The sequence below is a fragment of the Phragmites australis genome, chromosome 6 (genome assembly GCF_958298935.1).
Source record: "Phragmites australis chromosome 6, lpPhrAust1.1, whole genome shotgun sequence".
Taxonomy (NCBI): domain Eukaryota; kingdom Viridiplantae; phylum Streptophyta; class Magnoliopsida; order Poales; family Poaceae; genus Phragmites; species Phragmites australis.
Genome location: NC_084926.1, coordinates 30,690,433 through 30,703,166, shown reverse-complemented (window position 1 = coordinate 30,703,166; position 12,734 = coordinate 30,690,433).

Genomic DNA, 12,734 nt, shown 5'->3' with positions numbered 1-12,734 from the left:
TCAAAGGCCGAGAAGGGCGGTGGACGGCCAGCAACAAGGTAAATGGCGGCAATGGTCCGTGAAGCGTCGACAACGGGCTCTGGTGGCTCGAATGATGACGGCAAGCCCCGGTTTCGAACCCGAAGAGTCCTGCAAGGTCGGAGAACGAGTTAAAATGGCCGAAGATGGCTCGGAAATGGAGAGAAAGGGCGGCGAAGTGCTTCACCGGAGTTGAAGAAGAAGACATCAGCAGTGGTATTTTTCGGCGAAAGAAATGAGGGTGAAGGGGTGGCTCGGGTGCGGAACTTTGTGGAGAAGGTAATGGCCAGCTTAAATAGGTGCAAGAGGGGGAGGAAGTGGACCGGCCGGGGTGGTTACCATATGGCGAGCTATTGCTATAAATCAGAGTAATGGAGAAGGAAAGAGGGGGGGAGGAGCAGTTTCATCCATCGAGTGAAGGAGGGGCGAAGATCGCAGCATGGTTGGACTTGGCGAAGGAACGGCTTGGGAGGGGCGGTGATTTTGAATCGGGTAGCGGAATTTGGGGCTGCTCAGGCGTGCGGAAGGAGGAAGAACCAGAACCAGCTCGGGTGGCTCGGGGCTCGGCTGCGGGCCCGTGAGGCAGAGAAACAAAGGAGAAGGGGGGCGGCTAAGGCGCGGGGCAGCGGTTGACCCACGCGGGAGAGGTGGAGGCATCCCATGCGGGAAAAAGAAAATGAGAGAGTGGTAAGGGAGGAGATGGGCCGAAAAATGGAAATTCGGCTCGGGAGCACTTTAACAATTTTGAAATTGCTTTTATTTTTACATTTTGAACCAAATTCAAAAGAGGTTTAAATAAGCGCGTTCTAGCGAATTTTTGCAAACATTTTCTACTCATAAAAACCTATTGCAACTACGACAGCATGAATTCAACAAACACAAATATAACCTATGGAAAACTAAGTTTAGAAATTAATTTCTTCTATTGAACAAAATTTACAACTCCTAATTTAATTCTAGCAAAATTTTAAACTATTGGAAAAATTGAAAATTTAGGGTGTTACATTGTTCCCATACTAGTGTTTGTTGTGGTGTGCAATATGGCTATGAATGCCAGGCACTAATCTGAATGTAACCTAATGCATGTTTATGCCTTATGGCTGTGAATGCCAAGCACTATTATGAGGTCTATCTCTAGCTATGAAGTCCATATACTCAATATGTTTTTCCATTGTATATGCCTATGCTGCTAGTCACATGTGCTGCAGAATAGTACCCTTGAACTTTTTCTTGAAGTTTGCTAACAAATGTCTGAAGCACTCCCTATGCCCCATCCAGTGTTGAACACCCTCGATATTTTTGTCTCCAATCACTTATTTGCATCACTATGAATTACTAAACCATGTGGGGGGGGGGGTTGTCAATGCACTTTTTTAATTGAAGGAGGAACCACTCCCAATCATCTATAGTTTCCTTGTCAAAAATAGAAAAGGCAACAAGAAACATCCATATATGTCCATCAAGTGTTGTGGTTGCAGCCAACTGTCCAGTTTACCTTCCTTTTAGGTGAGTTGAATCCACTGCCAGATAAGGCCTGCATCCATTCATAAATCCATCAATACATGGCTTAAATGCCACAAATAATCTCCTGAAGTACATAAGGCCTTCTTCCTTTTCTTCATCCTCATACCTCTGCACTTCTATTTCTGCCACACTACCAGGGGACTTGGACTCCACCTCTGCCTTGAAACTCTGCAATGCCTAAAAGTTATCCTCCCAAGCTCCTTGTAGCTCAACAAGATCTTTAGATCTACCCTTACAAACCATACTGTAATCCAGCTTGATGTTGTACTTGCCTTCTACCTCTTCTTGTAGCTTGTTGGCACCTAGATTTGGATCTTTCCTCAACATAACCATAGATCTCTCTGCAACCCAAGCTTGATTTCCCATTTTCCCTATTTTTTTGTTGGATGATCAACAATTATGAGCACAAGGTAGCCTCTTTATCTACATAGGTACAAAATGTGTCGACATGTAGTACGAAAACAACAATATGAAATACCTGAAAAATGCTTTCAGGCTTCAACCTAGAAGCATGAATTCACCACCCACATAGCTCGTTAATGCATTTACCTCTAAATCTATCACCATCACTATATTATGTGTTAAATTCATACTCCTCCTTATTGCATATTGTCTCAAAGCTAGAACAAATGATTCCTTGTTTGGAAAGGTAGCCTTCAGCTTGATCACAGGGTTCTCTTTATTATGTACAAAATTAGGAAACCTGGGATTACCATTGTCATGCTCATCAATCTCATCCACATGCTGCTCATCCACAGTCTCCTCTACCTCAACCTTCTTCACCTCCAAAGGCTCTAGATCAAATAGTCATTTGTACTAGCCCTCTTCATTAATGCCAATTTGATCATCATCATTAGGTGCAAACTGCCTTGGTATCTCAACACCAATCAAATATTCATCTGGTGGTGGAGGTGCTAGTGGGTAAGAAGATGAACATTCATCCACTGCCACCTTGGGTGTTACTTCTTGGGTAGAAGCTTCCTTCACTAAACCCTTGAGTGTATCTTCTTTTGGAGAAGTTTCTTTCAGTGAAACACTTAGTGGTGCTTCTATTGCTGCTACTTCATCTGCTGGGTCTATGTGCGCAATTGCCACCATAATAGACACATCATTGACGTCACATTTCAACCGTGTTAAGTGCTCATCTGTTAAAATCCTCACCATTTGTCCACATAAACTACCCTAATACGCTGGTTTCTGATCTGAACCCCAATTGAAGTTGTCTTCCACCACTATATCAAGGTTATTCATTATAAAAATGCGTTAAATCACAGAGCAATCCCAATTCCCCCCCCCCCCCTAACATACTAATTCCTTCAATTGCAATTCACAAAATAAGACTCCACGGGTATACTGACTTGTAATGCTATTCCTTTTCTGAAACAGCAAAGTTAGCTTCTGTTAGGGAATTACAAATGCAAAGAATTAGTACCCTAGTCGAGATTCACACTTTAGTTTCCTAATCAATAACCCTCAACGAAAAATTGCAACAAAAGAGACAAAAGAATTACATACCTGTGTTGACCTTATAGGTGGTGATCCATCTTCCCATCCGATTTGATCTTCAATTGGGAGCAGTAGCAAGGGCACCAAGAGGATCCCTAGAGCAGGGAGCAAGCCTAGAACTGTAGGGGATGGATGCACGATAGGGAGGCGTAGAGCTACAGTGAAGAGCAGCGCGATAGGGGGAATAGAGCTACAAGGGATGAGCAAGGAGCAGCGTGAGAGGTTGAAGACAATGGAGGTTTAGAAAGGGGGTCATGACAGGTTGTTAGACGGAATGCTAGACAGGGAAAGAACAGAACAAAAATGAGTGCTAAATTTGAAATCGTGAAAAAACTATAGGAGCAAAACGGTTCGGTTTTGATGGTATGACAACAATTTCACCTAAATAAAACATAACGTAATTTATGTAAAAGTTGAGGGCTTAAATAGAATAATTACAAGTATGTAATATTTTTATTTGGTATGTTCTGTAAATTTTAAATGAAGAACATCAATATAACTGAAGTTATATTTAAGCATAGCATGATTTAATAGAAATCCGAGAGGTTTGATGCGTTAGTACACATCACTATGCAATTCCTTATGACCAGAGGATCTGGAATGCAAATTTACAAAAGGTAAATAAACAGAACACAATTAATGTAAAGTCTGAGGACTTAAACAGAAGAAATGTTATTATAACTAAACTTATAAAAGCTTGTGCACAATTATTGTGAAATACAAGGGGTTTTCTGTTAAAATGTGTTGGCCTGGGCTTGAAGCCCATCAATGTCCCATGTGACTCAGACTTTTGCTAGCCTAGTGAACTAACCCATTTTTTCGTTGCTAATACTAGGTTAAGGCCCTTCAACTAGAAGGCGCGTCTAGGCCCAATAGTGGCTGAGCAGCGCGGGAGGGCGCGGCTAGGCCTAGCAGTGGCCGAGCGGTGCTTGTGGGCACGTCTAGGCCAAGCATCGACGGTTATAAAGGGGCGGGGGATGAGGCTAGGGTTAGGGATCCCAGTTGATGAGCAATATTGGCCTGATCTTCCGATAGGTAGTGATAAGTCGGTGGGTGGAGAACTCGACATTGATGATCCAAAGGCTTCGACCCGAACAGATCGTCTCCCTTGCAATCACTACACCACAGCTCCGATGCTTATCAACCGTGTCGCGCGGTTGACCTCGCCAAGAAGGCTCAATCCCTGCAAGCGTACCGAGAACACAAGCAAGAACGTAGAAGATGCAATCTGAAATATTGTGAATTGAATTCGAGCACTCGAAGTCGGGGTTCCACAAACACTTGCGGCGGCCTAGTCGGTCCGGAACAAGAGCGAAAATCTCACAACTGTGTGTAGATCAATGTCTAAGCAAAATCCAACCCTAATTAGGGTGGCGGCTACTGTATATAAAAGACTAGGGTCGGCCAAGGACCCCTGGACGCGTCCCTAATGGACTCCAACACGATACACGGCCCAACGGTCCAAAAGATGGTGGCACAGCACCCTGACAGATTCTGGACGTCCATTTGTTTCGACAATTTCCGTTGACTCAGAAAGAATTTGGATATGGGACCAGTACCGTTGGAAAGCTTATCTCCTTAGCTTTCTAACCATGTATAGAACGTCAAAAACGGAGTCCGTATGCGTCCTGGGCGATGATTTTAATGCGGACTGGTCCTAGACTCCGAAACGGACTCGAACTGGATTGGGCCTCCACCTTGGCTTGGGCGCCCTTGCTGTTCTTCTGCCGTGTTCCTAAGTAATAATACATCACAATTATTCAGTAGCATCCCATCCTTATCAAAATATAAAGGAACACTAAGGAACGAGCTCACCTCATGATTTAGTTGACGTGCACGAGCTCGTGTCAATGGACCTATTGTTGGAGGAATACTCGGTGTGTGTGTATCCGAAAGAGTGATGTCCTCATCATCCTCCCCCTCTTGAATTGGAGTCATCCTCGATGCAATGTCATCTTCTTCTCCCAAGTAAGACTTTAAATCTGAAATGTTAAATGTGGGACTAACCCCATAATCTGCAGGCAACTCAAGCTTATATGCATTATCATTGATCTTTTTCACAATTTTAAAAGGACCATCAGCTCGAGGCAGCAATTTAGCCTTTCTCAAATCAGGAAACCTATCTTTGCGCAAATGTAACCACACAAGATTACCAATTTCAAAAGTAATATGTTTCCGACCTTGGCTACCATAAGTTCTATACTTCTCATTCATCTTTTCAATATTTTTCTTAGTCAACTCATGCATTTTCATAATCAAATCAGCACGTGTCTTAGCATCAAAATTCAATTTCTCGGATGTTGGTAAAGGAAGTAAATCAATAGGGGCACGGGGGTTAAAACCATACACTACCTGAAACGGACTTACCTTGGTGGTGGAGTGAACTGATCTGTTGTAAGCGAACTCAATATGGGGTAGACACTCTTCCCACATCATCAAATTTTTCTTCAAAACAGCCCGCAACATGGTGGATAATGTGTGGTTCACAACCTCCGTTTGTCCATCGGTTTGAGGGTGACATGTCGTCGAAAACAGCAGCTTTGTCCCAAGTTTATTCCAAAGTGTCCTCCAAAAGTGGCTCAAAAATTTTGCATCACGATCCGAAACAATGGTGTTAGGCACTCCATGCAAGCGAATGATTTCCCTAAAAAACAAATCAGCTATGTTTGTAGCATCATCGCTCTTGTGACAAGGTATAAAATGTGCCATTTTTGAAAAACGATCCACAACAACAAATATACTATCCCTCCCCCTCTTGGTCCTAGGCAATCCTAAAACAAAATCCATAGAAATATCCTCCCAAGGCACACTAGGAACAGGAAGAGGCATATAAAGTCCATGTGGGTTCAAGCGAGACTTAGCTTTATTGCAAGTAGTGCACCGTGCCACGTAGCGCTCGACGTCGCGCCTCATCTTAGGCCAAAAGAAGTGAGTAGCCAGTACATCCTCGGTCTTCTTCACTCCAAAATGTCCCATCAAACCACCTCCATGCGCTTCCTACAAGAACAATAGGCGAATAGAGCTAGCTGGGATGCATAGCCTGTTAGCACGGTATAGTAATCCATCATTCAGCACATATTTATTCCAAGTTCTTCCTTCTTTACAATGTTCGAAAGTATCTTTAAAGTCCAAATCAGTAGCATATAATCCTTTAATTGTTTCTAAACCAAAAATCTTATGATCAAGTTGGGACAACATGGTATAACGTCTAGATAACGCATCTGCAATGACATTGTCTTTACCTTTCTTGTGTTTAATGATATAAGGAAAAGACTCTATAAATTCAACCCATTTAGCATGACGTTTGTTCAGTTTGGCTTGGCTTCTAATATGTTTCAAAGCTTCATGATCAGAATGAATAATAAACTCCTTAGGCCAAAGATAATGTTGCCATGTTTCTAAAACTCGCACTAAAGCATACAACTCCTTATCATAAGTCGAATAATTAAGAGATGACCCATTCAATTTCTCACTAAAATAAGCAACGGGTTTACCTCCTTGTAGTAGCACTCCTCCAATTCCAATGCCGCTAGCATCACATTCTAACTCAAAAGTCTTACCAAAGTCTGGAAGTTGGAGTAGAGGTGCATGCGTAAGCTTATCTTTCAGCGTATTAAAAGCTTGTTCTTGTGCTGGCCCCCATTGGAACGGAACGCCCTTCTTTGTCAACTCATTGAGTGGGGCAGCAATGGTGCTGAAATCTCTCACAAAACGCCGATAGAACCCTGCAAGGCCATGAAAGCTTCTCACCTGTGTGATAGTCCCAGGGGTCGGCCAGCTCTTGATGGCTTCAATTTTAGCTTCATCCACTTCAATTCCCTGTGGAGTAACAACATAGCCAAGAAAAGCAACTCTATTCGTGCAAAAGGTGCACTTGTCAAGGTTAGCAAACAAACGTGCCTCTCTCAAAGCAGTAAAAACAGCACGTAGATGATCAATGTGTTCTTCATGTGACTTGCTATAGATCAAAATATCATCAAAGTACACCACCACAAATCTTCCTATGAAAGCACGTAAAACCTCATTCATCAATCTCATGAAAGTGCTAGGTGCATTAGTTAAACCAAAAGGCATCACTAACCACTCATATAGACCGAACTTAGTTTTGAAAGCAGTTTTCCATTCATCTCCCAATTTCATTCTTATTTGGTGGTAACCACTACGCAAGTCAATCTTTGTGAAAATAATAGAACCACTCAACTCATCAAGCATGTCGTCGAGCCTAGGAATAGGGTGATGATACCTTATTGTGATATTATTAATGGCTCTACAATCAACACACATGCGCCATGTACCATCTTTCTTAGGAACCAAAAGAACAGGAACATCACAAGGACTAAGGCTCTCTCGTACGTACCCACGGTACAAAAGGTCTTGGACTTGTCGCTGAATTTCCTTAGTCTCCTCCGGATTGGTCCTATATGCAGCGCGGTTTGGCAAAGTCGCTCCCGGGATCAAATCTATTTGGTGCTCTATCCCTCTCAATGGTGGTAGCCCCGGAGGTATCTCAGCTAGAAAGACATCCTTATACTCCTGCAAAAGGTTAGTGACAGCAGCAGGCAAAGAGCTAGGTATATCATCAATTGAAAATAAAACCTCTTTGCATACGAAAGCATAGCACAAAGTATCATTATCTTGAATTTCAGCAAGGTCAGATTTAGTAGCAAGCATAACACCACCCTTTAACTTAATGCCTTCGGACCTAGGTGTGTTCTTCTCTTTCTTAGGTGGAAAAACAGATTGAGCTACTTGCTGATTTTCAGATTCTAAAACACGTTCTTTCTTTTCTTTTTCAGCTAAAGCTTTATCACATTGCACAATTTCAGCAGGTGTCAAAGGAAGCAAAGAGATTTTCTTTCCCTTGTGCATGAGAGAGTATTTATTACTTCTACCATGGTGTGTAGCATCGGTATCAAATTCCCAAGGACGGCCTAACAAAAGTGAACATGCTTGCATAGGCACTATATTAAAATCAGCATAATCATGGTAGGAACCAATAGAAAAATGTACTCTCGCAGATTGTGCTACCTTAACCTTACCGCTATTATTGAACCACTGAATGTAGTATGGATGAGGATGTGCACGTGTTGGCAAGGAAAAATTCTTCACAAGATCGGAGCTCAAGAGGTTGTTGCAACTCCCGCCATCAATTATGGTACGAACACGTGCATCTTTGACAATGAGGAATGTCTGGAATAGATTATGGCGTTGTAGCTGCTCCGCTTGCCCCATTTGAGAACTCAAAACTCGCTTCACAATGAAGGTGCGTGCTGCATAACTCTCCGTGGCAGCGGTACCACTAATCTCCTCCCCCTCACTATCCATGTCATGATCGGCTGCAAGATTAGCTTCAAATGCATATTCTTCCTCGACATCACTATGACTAACATATCCACCATCTGCTGTTGCGGAGTATGCTCGCTGGCTTGGGCAATCCTTCATGACGTGGCCAATACCTTGGCAGCGACGGCACATAATGCCCGTTGTACGACCCGTGGTAGCTGCACCTGAAGAAGAGCGTGGCAATGGATCCTGCGAAACAGTAGATTTACTCACCTCACGTGATGGTTGTGGTGCTCCTGCTGAACGCGCCCGAGTGTTGGAGGAGGGGGCAGCAGATCGTGTAGATGTAGAAGGGAATGTTGTTGCTTGTCCCGGTGGTACTCGTGAAGTAGATGTACTCCCAAAATTGTTCCACAATTTCTGCACCTGTTGTCGACCCTGCAGTTCTTTTTCTGCCAAGATAGCAAAATGGAACAATCTATTGGTAGTATTGTAATCTTTGTAATCAACAAGGTCCTGAATTTCACGTCTCAACCCGGAGTAAAAACGAATCATGGTATCCTCATCATCCTCTTGTATACTACAACGAAGCATAGCAATTTGAAGCTCTTGATAGTAATCATGCACAGATTTAGAACCTTGATTTAAGTGCTACAATTTCTTTTTCAATTCACGTGTATAATCAGGAGGAATAAATCTATTGCGCATGGCACGCTTTAGTCTAGGCCATGATTTAGGTTCTAAGCCACTAGAAACTAGACCATTCCACCAAATAATAGCATAATTCGTGAACTCACAAGTGGCTAGTCTAACTCTATGCATTTCAGGAACCATATGAGAACTATACTTTTGATCAACCGTCATTTCCCAATTCAAATAAGCATCAGCATCATATGCACCATCAAAAGGAGGCATTGAAAACTTAATCTTAGAATAAGGATCATCGCGACCATTGCGATTAACATTATTACCTCCATTACCTTGACGACGTTGTTGTTGGCCACGACGTAATTGTTCAGCATGAGAACGTTGCTCAGCACGCGCATCTTGCCCAACAAAAACCTCACCATCTTCTTGGTCACCATCATTAGTATCATCATTATCATCATGTGAATGGTCATCATCCCGTGGTGGCTGTCGCAACTCAAGGTCGTTGACTCGCGTGACGAGGTTAGCAATGCTTGTTCTAATGTCTGTCAATAGCCTAGTATGCTCCTGCAAGGCTTTGTTGAGTTCTTCCTTGGATACACAATCCTTAAAATCCGACGGAGAGCCATCACCTGACATGTTTAGTAGAAAACAAAGGACAACAAATATTATCCCTATCAACTACTAGGTTGTGGAAGGTGGAATCACACACACTCAAGCGTCTTACCACGCTCTTACAAATGTTCTTACCAACGCAGCAAGGAGGAACAACCGGTGACGAGTCTGGAAGCGTGGGATGATTGCAAGAGTGAACCTGTTCGGATCAAAGGAGCTGGAGCTTGGAAGGCACAATATGGTAGCAAGGGTTAGCAATAATTGTAATCAGAAGAGCAAAGCTAAATAAGTGTCCAAAGTATGAATCACAGTTGCTGGTCTATCACATGTCCCTAGTCCTAGAATAACAGCTGAAACAAAGCTAAAAAGGATGATCAGAGAAAGACACAGCAAACAGCACAATTATCTGGGTGTTCTCTATGTGCTCCTCTTTTTTGTCTTTTAGCACTAGTAGGAATCACGAAATTTTTTTTTTCGTATTTTTCTGATATTTTTTTCTGAACTAGGAGCACACAAGCAACAACCACAGAAATTTTCAGCTCAAACGGATGCAAGATGTGGCCTACAGAAAATCAAGCACATTCTCTGAAAAGCGTGCGGAAACTTCGCGGCTCGAATACTCAATCTTCCAAGCCGAATTTGGGAAAAAAAATTTGGCGGAACCCGGCGTTGCCGGGAAGCAACGGATGTAACTTTTTCTGTAGATGTCCGTGAAATTTTTTTTTGCCTGATTCCGAGTCCATATGAGAAAGTTATGACTGTTTTACTGAACCCCTGTCGAGTTAGGGTTTTTTTTTCAAGCAACTCTTGTAGAAATTGACCTCTTTAAGGTATTGCAAGCAATAGGATTGCGAGATGAACAAGGATGGCAGCGGTGGCAGGGCAATTGATACAAGGCGGCTTGCGACCTATCTAGGGTTGGCGTGGCGGGAACTAACACAAGGCGGCTCGCGGTGGCAAATCGAGTAATGTGGTGGCTCGACTTGTTGGTGGCGATGGTGGCGATGGGATAGCGGCGTGATCAAAGCAGCACGGAGCGTTGACTAAAGACCAAGAACACGACTCTAAAACCAGCAACAAGACTCGACCACGGACACGAACTCAACAACGCGCAACTGAAAACAAAAATTGCAAAGGCACAAAGGGTTCTAGGCCAGCGGAAATTGACAGAATTTTTTTGGCTTTTTCTGGACTCTAGGTAATGAAAAACAGACTAATCTAAAGGGGAAAACGAAATTACCTAACAAGCAACCTGAAAATCTGATACCAGTTGATGAGCAATGTTGGCCTGATCTTCCGATAGGTAGTGATAAGTCGGTGGGTGGAGAACTCGACATTGATGATCCAAAGGCTTCGACCCGAACAGATCGTCTCCCTTGCAATCACTACACCACAGCTCCGATGCTTATCAACCGTGTCGCGCGGTTGACCTCGCCAAGAAGGCTCAATCCCTGCAAGCGTACCGAGAACACAAGCAAGAACGTAGAAGATGCAATCTGAAATATTGCGAATTGAATTCGAGCACTCGAAGTCGGGGTTCCACAAACACTTGCAGCGGCCTAGTCGGTCCGGAACAAGAGCGAAAATCTCACAACTGTGTGTAGATCAATGTCTAAGCAAAACTCAACCCTAATTAGGGCGGCGGCTACTGTATATAAAAGACTAGGGTCGGCCAAGGACCCCTGGATGCGTCCCTAATGGACTCCAACACGATACACGGCCCAACGGCCAAAAAGATGGTGGCACAGCACCCTGACAGATTCTGGACGTCCACTTGTTTCGACGATTTCTGTTGACTCAGAAAGAATTTGGACATGGGACCAGTACCGTTGGAAAGCTTATCTCCTTAGCTTTCCAACCATGTGTAGAACGTCAAAAACGGAGTCCGTATGCGTCCTGGGCAACGATTTTAATGCGGACTGGTCCTGGACTCCAAAACGGACTCGAACTGGATTGGGCCTCCACCTTGGCTTGGGCGCCCTTGCTGTTCTTCTCCCGTGTTCCTAAGTAACAATACATCACAATTATTCAGTAGTATCCCATCCTCATCAAAATATAAAGGAACACTAAGGAACGATCTCACCTCATGATTTAGTTGACGTGCACGAGCTCGTGTCAATGGACCTATTGTTGGAGGAATACTCGGTGTGTGTGTGTATCCGAAAGAGTGATGTCTTCATCACCAGCCCCTCCCACCGTGCGATTGTGAGCAGAGGCGGCGTTGCCACCATCGATCCACTGTGAAGTCGTGAAGGGTGACCACCGCCTAAGGACAGTGATGGCGCGCCGTCGCTAAGCATCCCGCCATGTGCACGACGGCAGGGAGCTGCTGTAGGTTGGGATGGCATCGGTCACGGATGGCATAGGGCCAAGGGTCCCAATGGAGTGCTGCAGTCGCACATGAGCAAGTCGTTGTCGCCAGGTGGTAGCCGCCTCCGAGCGGCAGGGGTGCCAACCTAGGGCCGCTGCCGGATAGGGCCTGGCTGCCACCACCACTCATGTGGCTTCACGAGAGAGTGGGCATCGGTCGAGGGCCACCGTCAACTTGGAAAGGGTGATCGTCGCCGTCAATGTGGCTGGCTCAAGCAGGCTGTCGCATCTAGTAGGCCGCCGCATCTGGTGCAGCCATGGAGGCCCACCGTCGGCCAAGAGATGGGGTAGGCATCCAGGATGATGTCACCGAAAGGGGAGAACCGGCGAGGAGAGACAACGGACGAGCGCAACAGAGGGGCGTGCCGTTGGTGTGACATGGATGCAGCCCACAATATGGTGCCTCTGTGGGTGACATCGAGAAGAAGGAAGAAGACGAAGAATTGCTACTTTGAGCCGCATCAGAGAGGTGAGTACATCATTGATCGATGAGCACCGTGATCTTGTTCTTCGTCTATTCATCGCGGTGTCTGTATCCCTTTTGTGTTGTGTCGATCTTTTGACAGCCATCATAGCGCTTACCAGTGAGTCCGACTGATTAGCGTCGTGGATAGTGAAGTGTCAATAATTTGTTGAGTGATGAAAGTAATCGAGACAATTGAATAGATAGAATTCATGTGTGTTCATTCTCGTTAATCTTGTTTACACATATAGGATGAATGGGCATGGCAACCACTATAAGAGGTTGAAGAGAAGAGATCAATCGCAAC